The sequence below is a fragment of the Schistocerca cancellata genome, chromosome 9 (assembly GCF_023864275.1).
Source record: "Schistocerca cancellata isolate TAMUIC-IGC-003103 chromosome 9, iqSchCanc2.1, whole genome shotgun sequence".
Classification (NCBI taxonomy): domain Eukaryota; kingdom Metazoa; phylum Arthropoda; class Insecta; order Orthoptera; family Acrididae; genus Schistocerca; species Schistocerca cancellata.
The window spans coordinates 364,711,967-364,731,333 of record NC_064634.1 but is presented as its reverse complement, the minus strand read 5'-3'; the positions used below and the strand labels follow the sequence as shown (position 1 = coordinate 364,731,333).

Below are 19,367 nucleotides of genomic sequence, written 5' to 3'. Positions count from 1 at the left end.
ACTGTTGGTTTGGGCGAAAGATGCTTTTTTAGTGAAGAGAGCAGTTGTGACATAACGTGTAGTAGTGCTGTACACGCAATAGCTTACACTTGAGTTTTTAACCTGGTGCTCCAGTAAAATTTTAGACTGCTTTCCTTTACTTTGATACTAAGTAATGGTTACAAAAAAGTCGGAGATGAGAATAGTAATACGCCATGGAAGACGTCCGCAAGGAAGGGTTAGTACTATCAAAATCGAATTGCTTTCTGAGGATTTGAAATTTCGCAGTATGAGACTTCCAGTTCAGACTGTTGAAGAAATAAAAGCTGTACTGCGCCCAGTCGTGACATTTCGATGCCGAATTGCGTAATGAAGAGAGTGTTACGCAAACCAAACGGTGGCTTGAAAAGAAACCTTTAACTTTACTGTAGAGTGCCCTTTTGTTAATTTCATTTATAATTTGAAAGTATCATACAGTAATCTAGCGCCAATTGACATCTCAAGTGCAGGAGGCATGCCGCTTAGCTCGTAGAGCTTGTGACAGTGTACGCCACTTCCACTTGTTATATCGCTATGAGCAAATGAGCTCGTGCTAAACGTAACAGCCCTTTCAAAATTTTGTGCGGTATAAAGTAGGTGTTCGTTGTCTCGAGACACCCACGGTATATCTTTTAATATTTTCTGCCAGAACGTCTTCCGAAACATGTGCAGTGTTAATACAGATCGTTGAAATGACATGTACTAATCCAGTAGTTATCCAGAGTATGTATGCTACCGTGCAATGAATTGTCAGTACAGAGGATTGCTTTCTCCGAATAAATGGAGATTAAAAATCCACTCAGTCTTAAGCATCCGCTTTGAATCTCAAACGGAAATCAAAACCAATATTGACCACATACAAAGTGGGCGAAGTGTTCAGCCGTATGTCAGTTTGCAATACGTTCATACTAGAACAGATGAATAAGTTGTTCACTTGATATTAGTAGCTTTGTATTGTCAGTCTTTCCAAAAAAGTTCACTCGTATTTTTAATACGAAGTAGTAGTTTTGAAATGGGGGTTACAGTTACCACGGCAAAAGCTTAATTGTTAAGATCAGCGTAAAAACCCTGGCGTAGCTTGTGGCCTACGTATATTTAGTCAAATATTTTAGAACTGATTTAAACAATGGTGGCAGCAGTTTTTAAATCCATGGTTTACTTTGATAAAAATCATTTTTATCCCATGTCCTCAACAATGTTTACGCAAGCCCTTTCTCGTTCTTCCACTGTTCTCATAATACTCAAACCTGGTGGATCACTTTAGGTCTTGAGGAATAGAACCTTGCATTGGTTACTACCATCTGTAATGTTCCTAGACTCCTTCCTTTGACCTCTGTCTGAAGATTGTTTTTGGAAAGCACTGTTCTTTCAAGCTTTTAAAGTTTTGTCTGCTTGTTATTCGGTTCTGTACTAAAGTTTGTTCTACGAACAGTATTTGAATCTTCTTTCAGTAGTTGGAAAAGTTACGTCTGCTGGCTCTTCTTCCATCTGAAGTCACTTGAGTCAGCAAGCAATGCTTCTAACCCACTGTATAAGTCTCCTATACGACAAAACAAACTTTTCTCCACTGTAATATATTTGAATATCCATGATACCACTTCTGTGTATGTGTCTGTTCTTACACCACTCCTAGATTTTCAAATATCTTGATTTGGTGTAAAATGCTTTTCAAATAGCTCTCAAAAGTAACAATTTTTTTCTGCATTTGTTAGTGCAGAATGAGAGCCTTGTTTCTCATGTAGTCAAATAACTTTGATGGAAAGTTCATGTCCATAGAACATGAAAATTTTATATCATTGACAAATGCTGATGCCGTAGAGAGCCTAATGATACACAATCCTTGAGCTTGAGCACCTGGTGCATTGTAATGGACTAGCTGTTATTTTAACTGAGGGTCCTAACCTCTGGTTGAATACGTTTTCAGTTTGGCAGTATGATTCAATGTTAATTGTGCAGGCTTCAGTTTGTGATCGTGGAATGAAGTACACTATTGAAACATACATTTTGTGAATGTTAGTTTGTTGTAGCATTTTGACAATTTTTTCAGAGCTTAGCCGTAGTCGTAGGACGTAGAACTCAGCCTTTCAGCTGTTCTGCTGCCATCTAGAAATAACTTGTTAATGCTTCATTGCAAAATTGTATTGGTATCAAGAACAAAAATAATAAAGAAATGTATTGTACCACGAAACATCAGTGGCAATGTTGGGCCTAACGTTACCGGTATGAACGTCAGCAGAATTGATCCGGCCGTTGCTGATAAGGTGCTTTACCAGTAAGTGTTCTAGGGAATGCGTAGTGAAATCCATTGCGTAAAATATTTGTGGCGAAATAGATAGGCAGCTGAAAAAATCTGGATGTAACATAGTTTAAATAGATATAAAATAGATAAGGTCTTAAAAAATTATGCACTGATCAGCGTTCAGTGTTGAATATAACACTGCTTTATTGGACAATAGATTCAAATTAAGCTTGCTGAAGGAGATAGTCATCGTCCCAAAATACTTGAAATTTCAGGAAATTCTATTTAAACTGGGGCGATATTAGCCAGAATGGAGTATAAATTGAAACAATTACGTCCTATGAAGACCTTGATAATTCAGCTGGTGTTCGACGAAAACTTTCGAACCTTGACGTACTCACCCCTCTGAGATGTGATATTGTCTGTGACGTTAGCCTCAAGCATTCACTCTTCGGAATTGTTACAGTCATAGAACTGTTCGAGCGTAGAGATTGTTGAAGTATCTCAACACGATCAAGTCTAATAAAGAACTGTTGGCGAAACCCACGTTGTTTGGCGGTTGCCGCACTTAAAAATTCAGAACAAGCAATTTCACTGAAATTGTTCCAGGTTTATTAAGGAGTAAAATGGAATGGATTTTTGCGATGATACCTGGATTTGCCGGAAGCAAAGCGTTACAATGAAATATGTGAAATGACTGCATTAAAATGTCTTTGAATTTCCTAACTGGTTTGAAATAGAGCATGTTTGACCGCGTGGGAACATGTCAGTTAACACAGCAATATAATTAGTTTCCACACAGATTGCACTTCAGCAAGTAAAGCATGCCATTCTCTAGGTTAGGGTGCTGTAACGGAGCCAATGGGAGATTCGCGTGTACGTGAAGGACGGTTAAATATGTACGTTGCAACGTGGTTCCCTCGTGGCCTTCTCACTAAACGCTCCCACATTTTCATGAATGAAGCGTAAAGCAGGTGTTGTCCTTCTGTCGCTACTGAACTAGTTCCATCCCTCAAAATGTATTCCAGACAAGATTGGACTAACTGCTCGTATTTGTATGGATAACTTGTCGAAGCGTAGAAAGTCTCAAAGAGTAAGTATTGCAGTGCTGTTGGATACCACCTAGATACTGAATAGTCCCTGAGAAATTTTGTCGCTGGAGTAATGGTTTCAAATCGTACACTGAGCAACAAATGTAACGCTATCTGCATGCCTTCGCGTGTAAAGCCAAATACATGTCTCTGGTAACTAGTAACCTAGAAGTGAAGTGATTACGATATGCGGTCGTTGGAGCTTATTCCTCGGCCAACCAATGAAAAAGCACCAGAGAAAGTTGTGGAGAGAGTTGTCATTGATATTGGTGTGGCCGGAAATGAAGACTTATCCGCGAAATTTTGCAGGTCCATTGTGACGTACCGGCGATGTAGGCGAACTGCCAGAACATCAGCTGTGGATACTATTCTTGGATTACTGCGTCAACTCTTAACGCCCTGCGCTCTAGGAGCCTACCACAACGGCAGGTGCACGGAGTGGAGTGCTGAAAACAGCAGTCATCGACCTTTCGTGGCCCTTCTCTCGTCGGAAACGTTTCCGTCTTAAAATAGCTATGGGATTACTTGATTACAATTTTTATAACATTTCGTAAGATCTTCTGTTAGGCGCGTTGTGGTAGTTTTTCTAGCTGCAGCATGTTTGATGCTGACAGACCCGGTGACTATTTTTGCGCTCTACAATCTTACTTGTAAGCCAACAGTAAAATTTAAGCGTAGATGTAGTCAGTGGCTTTTTTCCCCTCACAGCCACCGGAGACGTGATTTGCTTTAAGTTTACGTCCTAAGAAACAAAGCTTTTGTGAATATGAAACGTGAACGAAGATATTAGGCTAGGCTTTGAACATAAAAGCCTGCAGTGTGTTGACGAGTAAACTCACTGTAGCATCACTTGAAAATGCTTAGGTCTATTCGACATGCTGAGACACGCAGCTGTCAAGAGACAAAAGATGACGGTAGCGGCGGCGACACGTCATCTGCAAACGTGCAGGACGCTACAACCAGCTTATCGGCGGTCTGATATTGATCAGAAGCGTAGGGAACGACGCTCGGCTGGCTGTAAGATTTCATTGAAAGGGCATTGTAATTAAATCAGGGCTAATCAGTTTTAACTTGTATTCTTTCAAATCTCTCATTTCTTCCAGGATAAAAATGTATCGGTGGTGTATTTAAACTAACTTTGCATTTTCTTATAGCAAGATGGTAGGTTGTGTGAAGACTTGAATGCCAAGTTTAGTCCTAAGATCGCAAGATCATAATTTTTCATATGAAAGATTTTAACTTGGTTAATTCTTTTACCTCCGGTATATGAAAGCCATAGCACTAACCAGTGATTGGTGTTTGTATATTAACTAGTTAACACAATTTTATAAAGTAGAGAAAAGATGTCATTTACACAACCATGCCTACAAAAACGTTGTTTTAGTTTGCTCGATCAGTATTTTCCCAAGTTGGGGTTAATGTTGAAGGTTGAATAGTTGAATGTGCTTAAATTGCATGTTTTGGTTCTCCAGGCTTGCAGCCACACTCTTATTCCAGCACTACGCCCCTGTGTACTTTAATATCGTGTTGTTAATGAAGCCAGTCTTTCCCATACTTTTGGCCTTATTGTTTACAGCTGTTGCTAATTCGTGGTTTTTGTAATCAGCTTTCCACGTATAGCCCTATTATTCTTTGCTCGTAGAATTGTAGTAATGGCATAAAATGCCTTGCTTGTTTCCATATCAGTGTTTAATTACACTATACATGTTACTATATACATAATCATTCATAATCATCATATTTAGACGATTCGGTCATATGGTTCCAAACTATGGTCTCTGATGCTCATGCATATGTATTATTAACAATGAGCGGACGCTTTACATCAGTGATAAAGCCAGAGTTTATCATCTGGTAGTTACAAACTATATAATGTAGAGATGTGGAAGTGAAAAACTAATTGGATGTTTCTTCATGAACAGAAAATCGTGAGGCTGCTCGCAGGTGTTGTCGAAAATAGACTGGAATTGGGTCTTAAAATGAAATGCTGTGCGCTAGCTGACAGCTACAATAAGCACATAAAGCAAAGCAAACTGTGCACAGCCAATGAGCATACTGGTTGGTTAAATGTTGAATTTGAGGTACGATGATATAGATGAATTTTTCTACTTCGGAAGTTCTCACGGAGGATAAGACACATGAAAAAGAATTTCAGAAGGCGAGATGTGAAAAGATTCTGCAAATATTTGAAAATGATTCTTCATGCCAGAAAATGATTTTATAAGCTTCTGCGGTACAGCTTTGTATGAATGTGAAGAGTGGACAATAGAGGAGAAAGAAGTGAAATGATTAGAAGCATTTGAAATGTGGTGTTACATGAGGCTATAGTGTGTGACTAAGATAGCAGAATTAGGAATAAACTTGTGCAACGAGTTAACGAGGAAAAACAATCCTCATAAATGTAATGAGTTGGAGTACTTGAGAGCAAATTAAATCAGTCGTTACTGAAATCTGCAGTTAAAGGAAATAATCGCGTAGTTGTGCGGAAATGAAAACATCAGTTAATAAGCAGTGAACTGCATCAACGAAGCCTTTAGGGTTAACGTGCGAAACTAAAATTTTAATCGTTTTGCAGAAAAGTTTTGCATGTTTATTTTACGTGGTACGGTTGAGATTGAAATGATTGATTGTACGCAATGTCGACCATTCGACATACCTAGCTTTTTATAACTTGTCTGTTGCCTTATACTGAGACAAAACCCCGTATCATAACTGTCAGTGTAGGAATGAAGGGCACCCTTTTTCCAAAAAACAAATTTTCAACATCGTCCCCTTCTAGGGGTTTCTTCCCCCAACGTCCCGGCCATTTTATAACCACCAAGAAAAATGAAAGGCGCCACTGTCTCGCTAAAGTCTAATATTTTTACTTGAGGCACCTATATATGTAACAAGAGAAAGCGTAGGAGTCAATTCGGAAGATTGAGGTGTGGTATAAGTGCATAACTTACTTTATGTAGTTTCGCGGTATTATCTACAGATGTATAGCCTGTCATATAACCGTGGTGAAAATCGCGGAATTTGGCGTAAGGTTTTGTCAAAGCGGTATCGGCTCTGTAGTACTGCCCGGTGATAGTTTTTAGGTTCTCCAAAAACTACGTATGACAATCTTAACATACAAAAAGACTGTTACCGACCTGTTCTGCTAATTCACTTGAAGAAATTAATTGATCAGATTGTCGCGCTTCGCTTCAGGAATGTGGTGATTGTCTCGGCCGTGGCAACTTGACGCAAGTCCTTCGGCTCTTGCTTGAATTGCTTCAAATACGCCACCCTCGTGTTTTTCCACTGTCAGCAGTCGTGGTATCCATCTTGCTGATAGGTTTTTGTCTCCAACTTGCGTAAAATATTAAGTGCTGTTGCCATGCACTACTTTGCAATTTCGGCCAACAGTCCGTCATGTCGTGATTCTTTCGGTAATAAATTCTGGTGAAAGATTCTTATCAGAACGGAGTAATGGATCACGTTTACATTCGTTCGAGAAATAAATTCTCTTTGACGGCGAAGGACAACCGTAAGAAGCATCCAATTTCGCTTTTCCTTAGACAGTCTGCTTGTGGGAGGGGAAACATAACACCGATCGATATTGCTGTTTTCCATCTCCGCAAAAACCATGTATCAGAACTTCCTGAAATGGCTGCCAAATCCAGTCTCTGATATCTTTTAGCTGTGTCAAGCAGATGGTGTGATAGTGTTAGACTACAGAACGAAAGGCCCTGGGTTCAATCTCCGTTCAGACATATGATTTTCACCTATCACTTGGTCCGCCTCCGGCAATGTTTATTGAAGTGAAAAAGTGTAGTTGCACCCTGGTGAGCAGTAAACGTTTAACTGTAGGTTTCCCTGTAAGTGACCGTGTAAGTCAGCTCAGATGTCGGAAGGCGACGGTATACCACATCCAGTAGGGCTATCCTAGTGAAGCACTAAGATCTTCAGACCAACTTTCGGGCTACACAGCGTATACAAATAGATGACACCAATTTGCTGTGTGACTGCTTCGTTCGCTGGTACATGGGGCAGGTTCGAGAAAAATTTTTCATGTAAGTCACGTGCGCTGATTTGACAGTCACGGAATAGCCATATGCACATATGCAGGGGCGGTAGCATCGCGTACACAATGTATAAAAGAGCAGTGCATTGACGAGCTCACTTGTACTCGGCCGCATGACTGAACTTCAGAGTGAATGTTGCAGGATAGTTGGAGCTAGACGCATGGGACACTCCATTTAGGAAATCGTTAGGAAATGACATTCAGAAGTCCACACCATGAAGAGTGTACATAGAATACCAAATTTCAGGCATTACCTCACTTATGACAACGCAATGGCAGACACCCTTCACTTAACGACTTAGTAGCGGCGTTTGCGTAGTGTCATTGCTAATAGACAAGCAAGAATGCGTGCAATATCCGGAGAAATCAATGTGGAACGTACGACGAACGTACTCGTTAGGGCAGTGCCGCGAAATTTGGTGTTACTGGACTGTGGCAGCAGTCGACCGACGAGAATGCCTTTGCTAACAGCCTTGTATGGAAGTGAAACATGGACGATAAATAGTTTGGACAAGAAGAGAATAGAAGCTTTCGAAATGTGGTGCTACAGAAGAATGCTGAAGATTAGATGAGTAGATCACATAACTAATGAGGAAGTATTGAATAGGATTGGGGAGAAGAGAAGTTTGTGGCACTACTTGACCAGAAGAAGGGATCGGTTGGTAGGACATGTTCTGAGGCATCAAGGGATCACCAATTTAGTATTGGAGGGCAGCGTGGAGGGTAAAAATCGTAGGGGGAGACCAAGAGATAAATACACTAAGCAGATTCAGAAGGATGTAGGTTGCAGTAGGTACTGGGATCTTGCACAGGATAGAGTAGCATGGAGAGCTGCATCAAACCAGTCTCAGGACTGAAGACCACAACAACAGAATATCGCCTGCAACGCCTCTCCTGGGCTCGCGGCCATGTCGGTTAGAGCATAGATGACGGGCATGGTCAGATCAGTCCCAGTTTGTTGGTAGTTGATAGTAGGGTTAGTGTGGCGCAGACCCCACGAAGCCATTGACTCGGGTTGTCAACAAGGCATTGTGCAAGATGGTGGCGGCTATATGATGTGGATTGTGCTTAACGTGGAATGCACTGGGTCCTCTGGTCCAACTGAACAGCTCATTGACTGGAAACGGTTGTTAGGCTATTTGGAGACCATTTGCAGCCTTGAGTGGACTTAATGTTGCCAAACGATGTCATGTCACTGGGCCAAAACTGTTCATGATTGGTTTAAAGAACATCCATTAGAATGTTTTAGCCATCCAGGTCGCTCGACATTGTCAAGGAACGTTTATTGGGACGTGATGGAGGGCTCAGTGCGCAGCATCCTGCACCGGCAGCACTTCAGCAATTATGGCAGGCTGTACACGTGGTTCATTATTTCTGCAGGGGACTTCTAACGACTTGAGTCCATTCTACGTAGTTGCTGAACTACGTCAGCCAAAAGGTTAGACGCGATATTAGGAACTATCCCAGGACTTCCGTCACATCAGTGGGCGGCGCTAACGCCCTTCTCAGATTGTCGCCCCCCCCCAAGCGGCGCTTGTCGCCTGCACCTTAAACCGGCCCTGCTGGTATGTAGTGACCCGCCCCGTATATCGCAGCGAAAAAGAAATGTCGGAAAATGGAGAACGTGCAGCGACCTCCTTTATCGAGAGTAAGTGGCGGCTTAGAGGCTCGGCTAGTAGCTAGCTGTTAGCTGTTCGGCTGGGCGCGGGAAGCGGTGAATCACGTAATGGGCTGGTCTGCCACGTGATGCCTCGCCTACCCGCCCAGACACGCGTGCGCGAGGCAGCTTGCCTACAGTATCCTCTCTGCGCCGTCCAAGGAGTCTGTCTTAAACCAGAGGAACAAGGCAGCAGACTCCTGCACGAGGAAATGGAATGGCAGAGCACTGCTTCATATCAGCGACTGCCTAGATAAGAGCCGATAAGGGATCGAAAAGTGCAACCATTCTCCGCCCACGTGTAAAGGACGCACGATCTAGATTCTAGAATATAAATTAACAAAGATACAAACGGTTTGAATAAGAATCACATGTACGCAACTTACAAAACTAAGTTTCTTGGACCGACTTGCCTTCCTTAATCTTCGCTGAAGATGTCGCTTTGAAGTCTACAGCCTTTCTTTATTTTCCTAAGCGCTATATTATCGGTTCGTTATTGAGCTGACAGACTTGGTTTCTCTAATTTGGTGATTATACTTTCTTCCACTATAGCTGAGTCGAAAGAACGCAGTGGCACCGTTTGCAATAGACGATCGTCCCGCATACGGTGGTGGTGGTGGACGAGAAGTGCCCCGCCAGAAGGCGGAAATGACGGTCAGTAAGCATACTCCAGGAAAACCACATGGCCAGTTTGACAGTGGAAGGAACGGATATAGACGTGTGAAGAGTTCATCCTTCTTTGAAAGCGACTTCCACCTTCTGAATAATTTGCTGCTTACACAGATCCGCAAGACCAATATAATTTCACATGTTATCAAAGGAGAAGCAAAATACGTGTTAGAAAGTTTCATCTAAAACATAATACGGGGTGACAATCTTATCACATTTATCCCATAGACAATATGAAATTTAATACAGCATCTACATCGATCCTCTTCAGATGACACTTAAGTGCCTGACAGAGGGTTCATTGAACAATTTTCACAAAAATTCTCTATTCCACTCTCGAACAGCTTGTCGTAAAATAAACACCTACGTCATTCCGTGCTAGCTCTGAGCTATCTTATTACGATGATTGTTTATCCCTATGTTATTCGTCGTAAGAAAAATATTTTCTCATTAGGAGGAGAAAGTTGGTGATTGAAATTTCGTGAGGATATCTTGTGTTGTTGTGGTCTTCAGTCCAGAGACTAGTTTGATGCAGCTCTCCATGCTACTCTATCCTGTGCAAGCTTCATCTCCCAGTACCTACTGCAGCCTACATCCTTCTGAATCTGCTTAATGTATTCGTCTCTTGGTATCTCTCTGATTTTTACCCTCCACGCTGCCCTCCAATACTAAATTGGTCCCTTGATGTCTCAGAACATGTCCTACCAACCGATCCCTTCTTCTAGTCAAGTTGTGCCACAAGCTCCTCTTCTCCCCAATTCTATTCAATACCTCCTCATTAGTCATGTGATCAACCCATCTAATCTTCAGCATTCTTCTGTAGCACCACATTTCGAAAGCTTCTATTCTCCTTGTCTAAGCTATTCATCGTCCACGCTTCACTTCCATACATTGCTACACTCCATACAAATACACTCCTGGAAATGGAAAAAAGAACACATTGACACCGGTGTGTCAGACCCACCATACTTGCTCCGGACACTGCGTGAGGGCTGTACAAGCAATGATCACACGCACGGCACAGCGGACACACCAGGAACCGCGGTGTTGGCCGTCGAATGGCGCTAGCTGCGCAGCATTTGTGCACCGCCGCCGTCAGTGTCAGCCAGTTTGCCGTGGCATACGGAGCTCAATCGCAGTCTTTAACACTGGTAGCATGCCGCGACAGCATGGACGTGAACCGTATGTGCAGTTGACGGACTTTGAGCGAGGGCGTATAGTGGGCATGTGGGAGGCCGGGTGGACGTACCGCCGAATTGCTCAACACGTGGGGCGTGAGGTCTCCACAGTACATCGATGTTGTCGCCAGTGGTCGGCGGAAGGTGCACGTGCCCGTCGACCTGGGACCGGACCGCAGCGACGCACGGATGCACGCAAAGACCGTAGGATTCTACGCAGTGCCGTAGGGGACCGCACCGCCACTTCCCAGCAAATTAGGGACACTGTTGCTCCTGGGGTATCGGCGAGGACCATTCGCAACCGTCTCCATGAAGCTGGGCTACGGTCCCGCACACCGTTAGGCCGTCTTCCGCTCACGCCCCCAATATCGTGCAGCCTGTCTCCAGTGGTGTCGCGACAGGCGTGAATGGAGGGACGAATGGAGACGTGTCGTCTTCAGCGATGAGAGTCGCTTCTGCCTTGGTGCCAAGGATGGTCGTATGCGTGTTTGGCGCCGTGCAGGTGAGCGCCACAATCAGGACTGCATACGACCGAGGCACACAGGGCCAACACACGGCATCATGGTGTGGGGAGCGATCTCCTACACTGGCCGTACACCACTGGTGATCGTCGAGGGGACACTGAATAGTGCACGGTACATCCAAACCGTCATCGAACCCATCGTTCTACCATTCCTAGACCGGCAAGGGAACTTGCTGTTCGAACAGGACAATGCACGTCCGTATGTATCCCGTGCCACCCAACGTTCTCTAGAAGGTGTAAGTCAACTACCCTGGCCAGCAAGATCTCCGGATCTGTCCCCCATTGAGCATGTTTGGGACTGGATGAAGCGTCGTCTCACGCGGTCTGCACGTCCAGCACGAACGCTGGTCCGAGGCGCCAGATGGAAATGGCATGGCAAGCCGTTCCACAGGACTACATCCAGCATCTCTACGATCGTCTCCATGGGAGAATAGCAGCCTGCATTGCTGCGAAAGGTGGATATACACTGTACTAGTGCCGACATTGTGCATGCTCTGTTGTCTGTGTTTATGTGCCTGTGGTTCTGTCAGTGTGATCATGTGATGTATCTGACCCGAGGAATGTCAATAAAGTTTCCCCTTCCTGGGACAATGAATTCACGGTGTTCTTATTTCAATTTCCAGGAGTGTACTTTCAGAAATGACTCCCTGACATTTAAATCTATACTCGGAAGTTTAAGTAAGGATATCTTGCAGTAGCGAAAAACGCAATTGTTCTAATGTCCACCCCAACCCGTATCACGTCCGTAACAGTCCATTTCTCAGTAATACAAAACGTGCTGCTCTTTGAACTTTCTCGATGTACTGAGTTAATTCTATCTGGTAAGGATCCCATACCACGCAACAGAACTCCAAAACAGGATAAAAAGCGTAGTGTAGGCAGTTTCTTCAGTAGATATTCTGCATCTTCTGAGTGTTGTGCCAATAAATAAGGCTTCGGTTCGCCTTCCCCACAACAGTTTGTGTGTTCTTTCTAATTTAAGCTGTTCGTAGTTGTAATTCCTAGGTATTTAGTTGAATTTTTGGCTGATTTATCTTATAACCGAAAAGTTCAACTGATATTTTTTAGTACTCTTGTGAAATGACATCACATTTTCCATTTAAGGGCAATTGCCAATTTTCGCCGATACCTTCTCTAAATAGTTTTGCAATTTTTCATCTTCTGACTTCACTAGACACTAAACGACAGCATCGTCTGCAAACAATCTAAGACGATTGCTCAGATTGTCTCCTAAATCGTTTATGTAAGTAAGAAACAGCAGAATACCTACAAGACTACCTTGGCAAACACCAGAAATCACTCGAGTTTTACTCGATGACTTTCCGTCAGTTGCTACGAACTGTGAGCGCCCTTACAGCAAATCACGTATCCAGTCTCATAACCGAGACGATATTCAAAGTTAATTCAAAGCCGATTGCGAGTTACCGTGTCAAAAGCCTGCTGGAAATCTAGAAATAAGGAATCAATTTGAAATCCTTTGTCGATAGCACTCGATACTGTGGGAGTAGAGCTGGTTGTTTAACAAGAACTCTTACCTAAATCGGTGTTTGTGTCTCACTAGATCGTTTTCTTCGCGGTAATTGTCAATGTTCGTACACAATATATGTTCCAGAATATCGCTGCATGCGGACGTTAATGATATGGGCTTGTAATTTAGTTGTTTACTCTTATTTCCTTTCTTGAATATTGGCGTGACCTGTCCAGTCTTTCGTTACGGATCTTTTGTCGAAAGAGCGGTTGTATGTGGTTAAGTATGGAGATATTGAATCAGCATAGTCTGAAAGGAACCTAATTGGTCTACAGTCTGGACCAAAGGCTTGCTTTTATTAAGTGATTTAAATTGCTTCACTATTTAGAGGATCTGCTTCTAAATTACTCATGTTGACAGCTGTTCTTGATTCTAATTCTGGAATATTTACTTAGTCTTCTTTGGTGAAAGGATGTCACAAGGCTGTCTTTAGTGACTCTGCTTTAGCGGCGTTGTCATCGATTTTCTGTTCGTTGCTATCGCGCAGAGAAGGCATTGATTGTATCTTGCCGCTACCATGCTTCACCTACAACCAGAATCTCTTTGAATTTTCTGCTTAATTTCGGGACAGTTTTGTTGTGAAAACTAGAAGCATCTCGCATTGAAGTCCGCGATAAATTTAGATCTTCTTTAAAAGATTGCCAATCTTCGAGATTTTGCGTTCGTTTTTGTTGTCGATACATCTCTAAGAGTTCAACGCATCTGGTCCACACTGGTATTGTTAATTTGGAAGGAGTGGAAATTATGAGGAAGCGTCAAGCAAATTTGATCTGCTTTTTGAATAGGTATATTTTTCGTTTGTGTGTGGATTTGAGAGTTACGGTATTGTCTCGCTACAAGGTGTGTTCACTAATCCCTGTATCCGTTTAAATGCTCGTTATTATCTAAGGATTTTGTTGCCGAGAGCCAAAGTGCTTTCCTTTTGCAGGATTGAGTTTGCAGAGCCTTGAACTGAATTGTTTTTCTGCTAAACATAACTAGAGTGCACGAATCTCTGGAAACTGCAGTACCAATGGAATGTTGCAGGTGCTTCGAAGACGGTCCTTCAGATAAAACCTTAGAAATAATCACACGCGTGAACGGAACTGTAAGGGGGCCATTTCACATGTCACGTGAATGCTAAGATGTCTAGGGCAACAATGTGGTCTCTGAATGCCTCGTGAAAGAAATCTGACGACCGCAGTATTGTGTAGACGTGTGCCATACTGCATGAACCAGCAATTTCGAAGCATTCGGCCGCGTGGCGCAGATGGTGCAAATTAATGTTTCAGTACCTGTCTGCTGTGACAGGTCCCTCCGTAAAAATTGGCCCGATAACGCATTGTGCACTGATAGCACACCAGATAGTGACTTTTTGTTGAAGTGTAGCAGCAGTTGGAAATAGGGTTTCTCTGTAGTCCAGTCGCGCCAGTCTTGTTTGTAGACGTACTCATGGAGATAAAAGTGCACTTCATGACTAAACCAGATCTGATAAGCATAGACTGCCCATCCACGTAGGCTCCAATCTCATTTCCAAAATAACTTCGCTGTTCCACACCCCAGCATTCAAAGGTGGCACCGTTGAACTTTGTGAGGGGAAGATTAAATTTTTTAATTCTGTGAATGGATCACGACATCCTGAGTTGGTGTGCTGAATGCCTTGTTGATGTAGTAGGCTTCTAACTGAATAAGCTTCTCACTCGTGGGTTACAACTGAGCCTGGTCGTCCTAGCTGGCCATTCCTGGAATTGTCTAGGGATCTGGCCTTTCCAGAACATTTCACCAACCTGTGAAAAACAGGAAAACATTACACACAATCTGTATTAGAGGATGCTTAAATTGTCACCACAATTACACTTCAGTGCTGTGTTCTGTAATCTCACAGAGGAAGTAATTGAGGATGTATGGTCCTTAGCCCGAATGTACTATTGAACGATACGCCCATAATTTGCGTAAAATTTATTTACGGTCAGCAAACGCTGTTCCAGCGTGACTGCTTACATTTTGAAATGTGAAGAGAGACAGCGAGGAGTGAGCTCCGTAATTAGAGCCACAATACAGCAGTGTCACAAGAATAATAATGTGCGGCGTAAAGTTAAACCTCAATAGAAAAATACTTACACGTATTTTGCACCGCCCTGTACCTCGTGCAAGGACGTACCTCGTGCAAGGACCTGTCTGTTGAACACAGGTAATATAGTCCACTACCATTCAGTTTGTGTTGAAGAAACATGTTCGTTAGTGGAACAGCTCGCTCAGTTTGTGTCGTAATAGTATGTTATCCAGGAATCGCGTCTTAACAGTATTCTTAGCCTTGGTACGTACTTTATTCGCGGAGAAAATTTGACTACATCTGGTGACAGTGAGGGCCGTTCGTGATGGTTCACGCTGTACGGAATGTCGGAATCATAGTTAAGGTTCTACATGTTGTTGTCTTCAGTCCTGAGACTGGTTTGATGCAGGTCTTCATGCTACTCTATCCTGTGCGAGCTGCTTCATCTCCCAGCACTTACTGCATCCTACATCCTTCTGAATTGGCTTAGTGTATTCATCTCTTGGTCTTCCTCTACGATTTTTTCCCTCAACGCTGCCCTCCAGTGCTAAATTTGTGATCCCTTGATGCCTCAGAACATGTTCTACCAACCGGTCACTTCTTTTGGTCATGTTGTGCCACAAACTTCTCTTCTCTCCAATCCTATTCAATACCTCCTCATTAGTTATGTGATCTACCATCTAATCTTCAGCATTCTTCTGTAGCACCACATTTCGAAAGCTTCTGTTTTCTTGTCCCAACTGTTTATGGTCCATGTTTCACTCCCATACACGGCCACACTCCATACAAATACTCTCACAAACGACTTCCTTTCACTTAAATCTATACCCGATGTTAACAAATTTCTCCTTCAGAAACTGTCCTTGCCATCGCCAGTCTAAATTTTATATCCTCTCTACTTCGACCACCAGTTATTTTGCTCCCCAAATAGCAAAACTCCTTTACTACTTTAAGTGTCTCATTTACTAATCTAATTCCCTCAGCATCACTCGACTTAATTCGACTACATTCCATTATCCTCGTTTTGCTTTTGTTGATCATCTTATATCCTCCTTTCAAGACGCTGGCCATTCCGTTCAACTGCTCTTCCAAGTCCTTTGCTGTCTGACAGAATTACAATGTCATCGACGAACCTCAAAGTTTTTTACTTCTCCATAGATTTTAATACCTACTCCGAATTTTTCTTTGGTTTCCTTTACTGCTTGCTCAATATACAGATTGAATAACATCGGGGAGAGGCTACAACCCTGACTCACTCCCTTCCCAACCACTGCTTCGCTTTCGTGTCACTCGACTCTGCCATCTGGTTTCTCTACAAATTGTAAATAGCCTTTCGCTCCCTGTATTTTACCCCTGCCACCTTTAGAATTTGAAAGAGAGTATTCCAGTCAACATTGTCAAAAGCTTTCTCTAAGTCTACAAATGCTAGAAACGTAGGTTTGCCTTTCCTTAATCTTTCTTCTAAGATAAGTCGTAGTCAGTATTGCCTCACGTGTTCCAATATTTCTACGGAATCCAAACATATCTTCCCCGAGGTCGGCTTCTACCAGTTTTTCCATTCGTCTGTAAAGAATTTTGCATATTCCAACAGAATTGCAGCGATGTATTATCTTTGAAGTTGTCGTTAGGGAATGAAACATGTGAAATGGTGTGTCGGATTACAAATTCTGCGTTCAGCCACTTTCATTCGTGGATGATCATAGTATTCTCCCTTGTTTACTGCAACTTTCGTTTCAAATTTGCAAATGAACAAGAAAGATCTGGTTCCACGTTAAGCCCCAGGTTTGCCCATAACTCATTGGGATAGCAACCTTTTAGCTGCTGGAGGCAAGTGTGCATCATACTTATTAATTTACGCCAATTTTTCGTTAAAGAGCAGTGTGCTTGTGGTAAGGGGGCACTGACTACAACGAAAATGTGTTCAGAGGTAAGTTGAAAATATTTGCAAGAAGCACTAACACAGTTAAATTGTGTTGCGACTACCAAATTCAGACGGAATGGACTGAGAATCTCCAATTGAAGCTTCGCACGCTCGAGCAGAGGTACGAACACTTCAGAAAACTCGTTAATGAAATTTAAAGTATAAAACCAGACAAGGTAGCTCAAGATACTGAAAAAGCCAGTTAAGCAGAACTGAAAAACATAGGATAAGCTGTATTATCTTTCCTGAATCTAATGTGAAATAAAAGAAGCTACCAAGGTCTTGACTAGTAGTGACTGTGCAGAGTATACCTATGACGAAAATTTTGCGGCTTTTTCTGTGGCGTATTGGACAGTGGGACATGCCACCTAAGATCTTATTACACACGTCATAAGATACTGTAACCTCGTTTGTTTCAGAAGCCAAGGAAGCCGCTGTGAAATAGTTCAGGTGTTAATACACAGTTTGCATGTACCCAATAATCACCAGATTAAAACTTGTCGTGAAAAACATCTGGACAAGACAAGGAGCAGTGCTAAGATACTCGGATAAACTCCCCAGTGTGCGATGCTGCAGCCTCCTAGCGAAAGAGCTTGACATTTGCCTGCCGAGAGTATCCAGCATGAGATCAGACTGATGTTGCTTGGAACACACTGGATGGCTTTCAATCGCTATATAATTTTCGACTTTCTTTCCTGCACTTCCTGATTACCTCCACATATCTACTGTTTTTTAATGAAAATGTTACAAATATTAATGATCTGCAATTCCTAATAGCTTACTACAATATTAGTGTAACAAAGAATGTCTGCAGTCATGGAAAGTGAATTAAGAAATATTTGCTTCGGCAGTAACATGCCAATGGTTCGTGAGATGTATCAAGATATCAAAAGCATTTTGTAGAGTGAAAAAGTATTTAATGTAGCTTGTGCATGGTCGAATAAAGTGGCACTTTGAAATCTTGAACAGATTTAGTTCACTTTTTATATTAAAAGTGCTTATCCGTTGATGCACTAGAATGCTTTGTACACATTGCCGTTTTGTATCTGTGGTAAAATGGAACCATTTAACCTGAAACAGATATTGTCAGGACAGTGAAACGTTAAAATTATGGCAATTATATCCCCATTCATACAGAGCCACTAGCCATTCCATTAATATCACTATCATAAGGAACTCCGAACACTCGGAAACATGTCAGGATATCGCTAGTAAAGAAAAATTGGGTCAGATATGGGTGAGACTGAAGTCACTGACAGACTGAAATCATCCAGAATGTTTTAATGGTTTCGAAAGTGCCGCACCATCTGGAGCATAGGTTACGAAACTCCTAGAGCGCAGGTTGTAGTCTGAAACTCCGCAGCGGTGTGTGTACTGTAGCGAGCTTTTATGGCGGATTAAAACACTTACCGGGGATATTGCTGCACTTGGCTAAGGGCCAGATCAACAGAGCGCCCAGAATTCGTGACTAATCAAATCATGATGTACGCCTGACTTTTTACTTTCTTTGGGTTATAGCTACGAAATTTTAGCAACTTAGATATCGCGTGGAAAAAAGCTGAGCTTGCTTTGTAACTGAAAACATGTTCGGGAATATAACAGGTCGGAATTTGGTCCACGAAAGGCAGTTCTTAATTTCAGACCAGTAAACTTTCGTGTACAGTTACTTACAAAGCCACGTTAGGTTATTTGATAGACGGTAATTGGACTAAAGGCTTGATTGGTCCATTGGTTCAGGTTGTCATGTCTGCAAGTCGCGGTGTAGTAGTAGGGGGTTGTGATAAATTTTCTTTCTCTTTGTTCTGTGAACCCACTGCCACACCTGGCTCCCGTGAAGAGGCAAGAGTATGCGACAAGCGAGTGCGGTTTCTTTCAACCTATACACTTTATTAGGCAGAGAAGTTTCCACAGCTTGGATACGTTTTCTCCATACCAGTAGAACGGGATTCAGTAAACTTGGTTTCCAATCAATGTAATGTGCTGTTGCAAGTAAATATTTATTTGATGGATCAGATTTGTCCATTCTTTCTTGTAAAGATCTGTCGATCACTGTTTACCTAAGTTCCAGTCGACTTGTACCATACCTCACTCCACGTAAGTCGTGACATGGATAATGAAGAAAATTTTTGCATGGAGATTCTATGTTCTTGTTAAACGTCGAGTGAGTTTATCTACGAATAAAATTCCTTGTGCACCCACCGCCCAGCTTTCATTTTTGTGAAACTCTTTGAAGAGCAGGCAAAACTGTAACCACATACGTAGACGGTTTCAATGGGCGGTCGTCACTGTGGCTGACCACATTTTCTCCCTTTACCGCTCAGGGGCCAGTTGTCTCCTTGCCAACCACCTAATTGTTGCCTAAAATGCCGCCAGATGGCAGTGCAGGTCTTCTGCACGAATTTTTGCCGCGTATTCAGAACACTAGTTGATACTTCTTCATTGTTAGCACTGTTCTTGGAAGCG

At 42.5% G+C, this 19,367-nt stretch overlaps 1 protein-coding gene across 1 annotated transcript in view; it reads left to right on the top strand.

Annotated features, from left to right (window-relative positions):
• The window catches only part of LOC126101157 (clathrin heavy chain), a 161,207-nt gene that overhangs the window by 323 nt on the left and 141,517 nt on the right, over window positions 1–19,367 (top strand). The gene's annotated exons all lie outside the window — the stretch shown is intronic.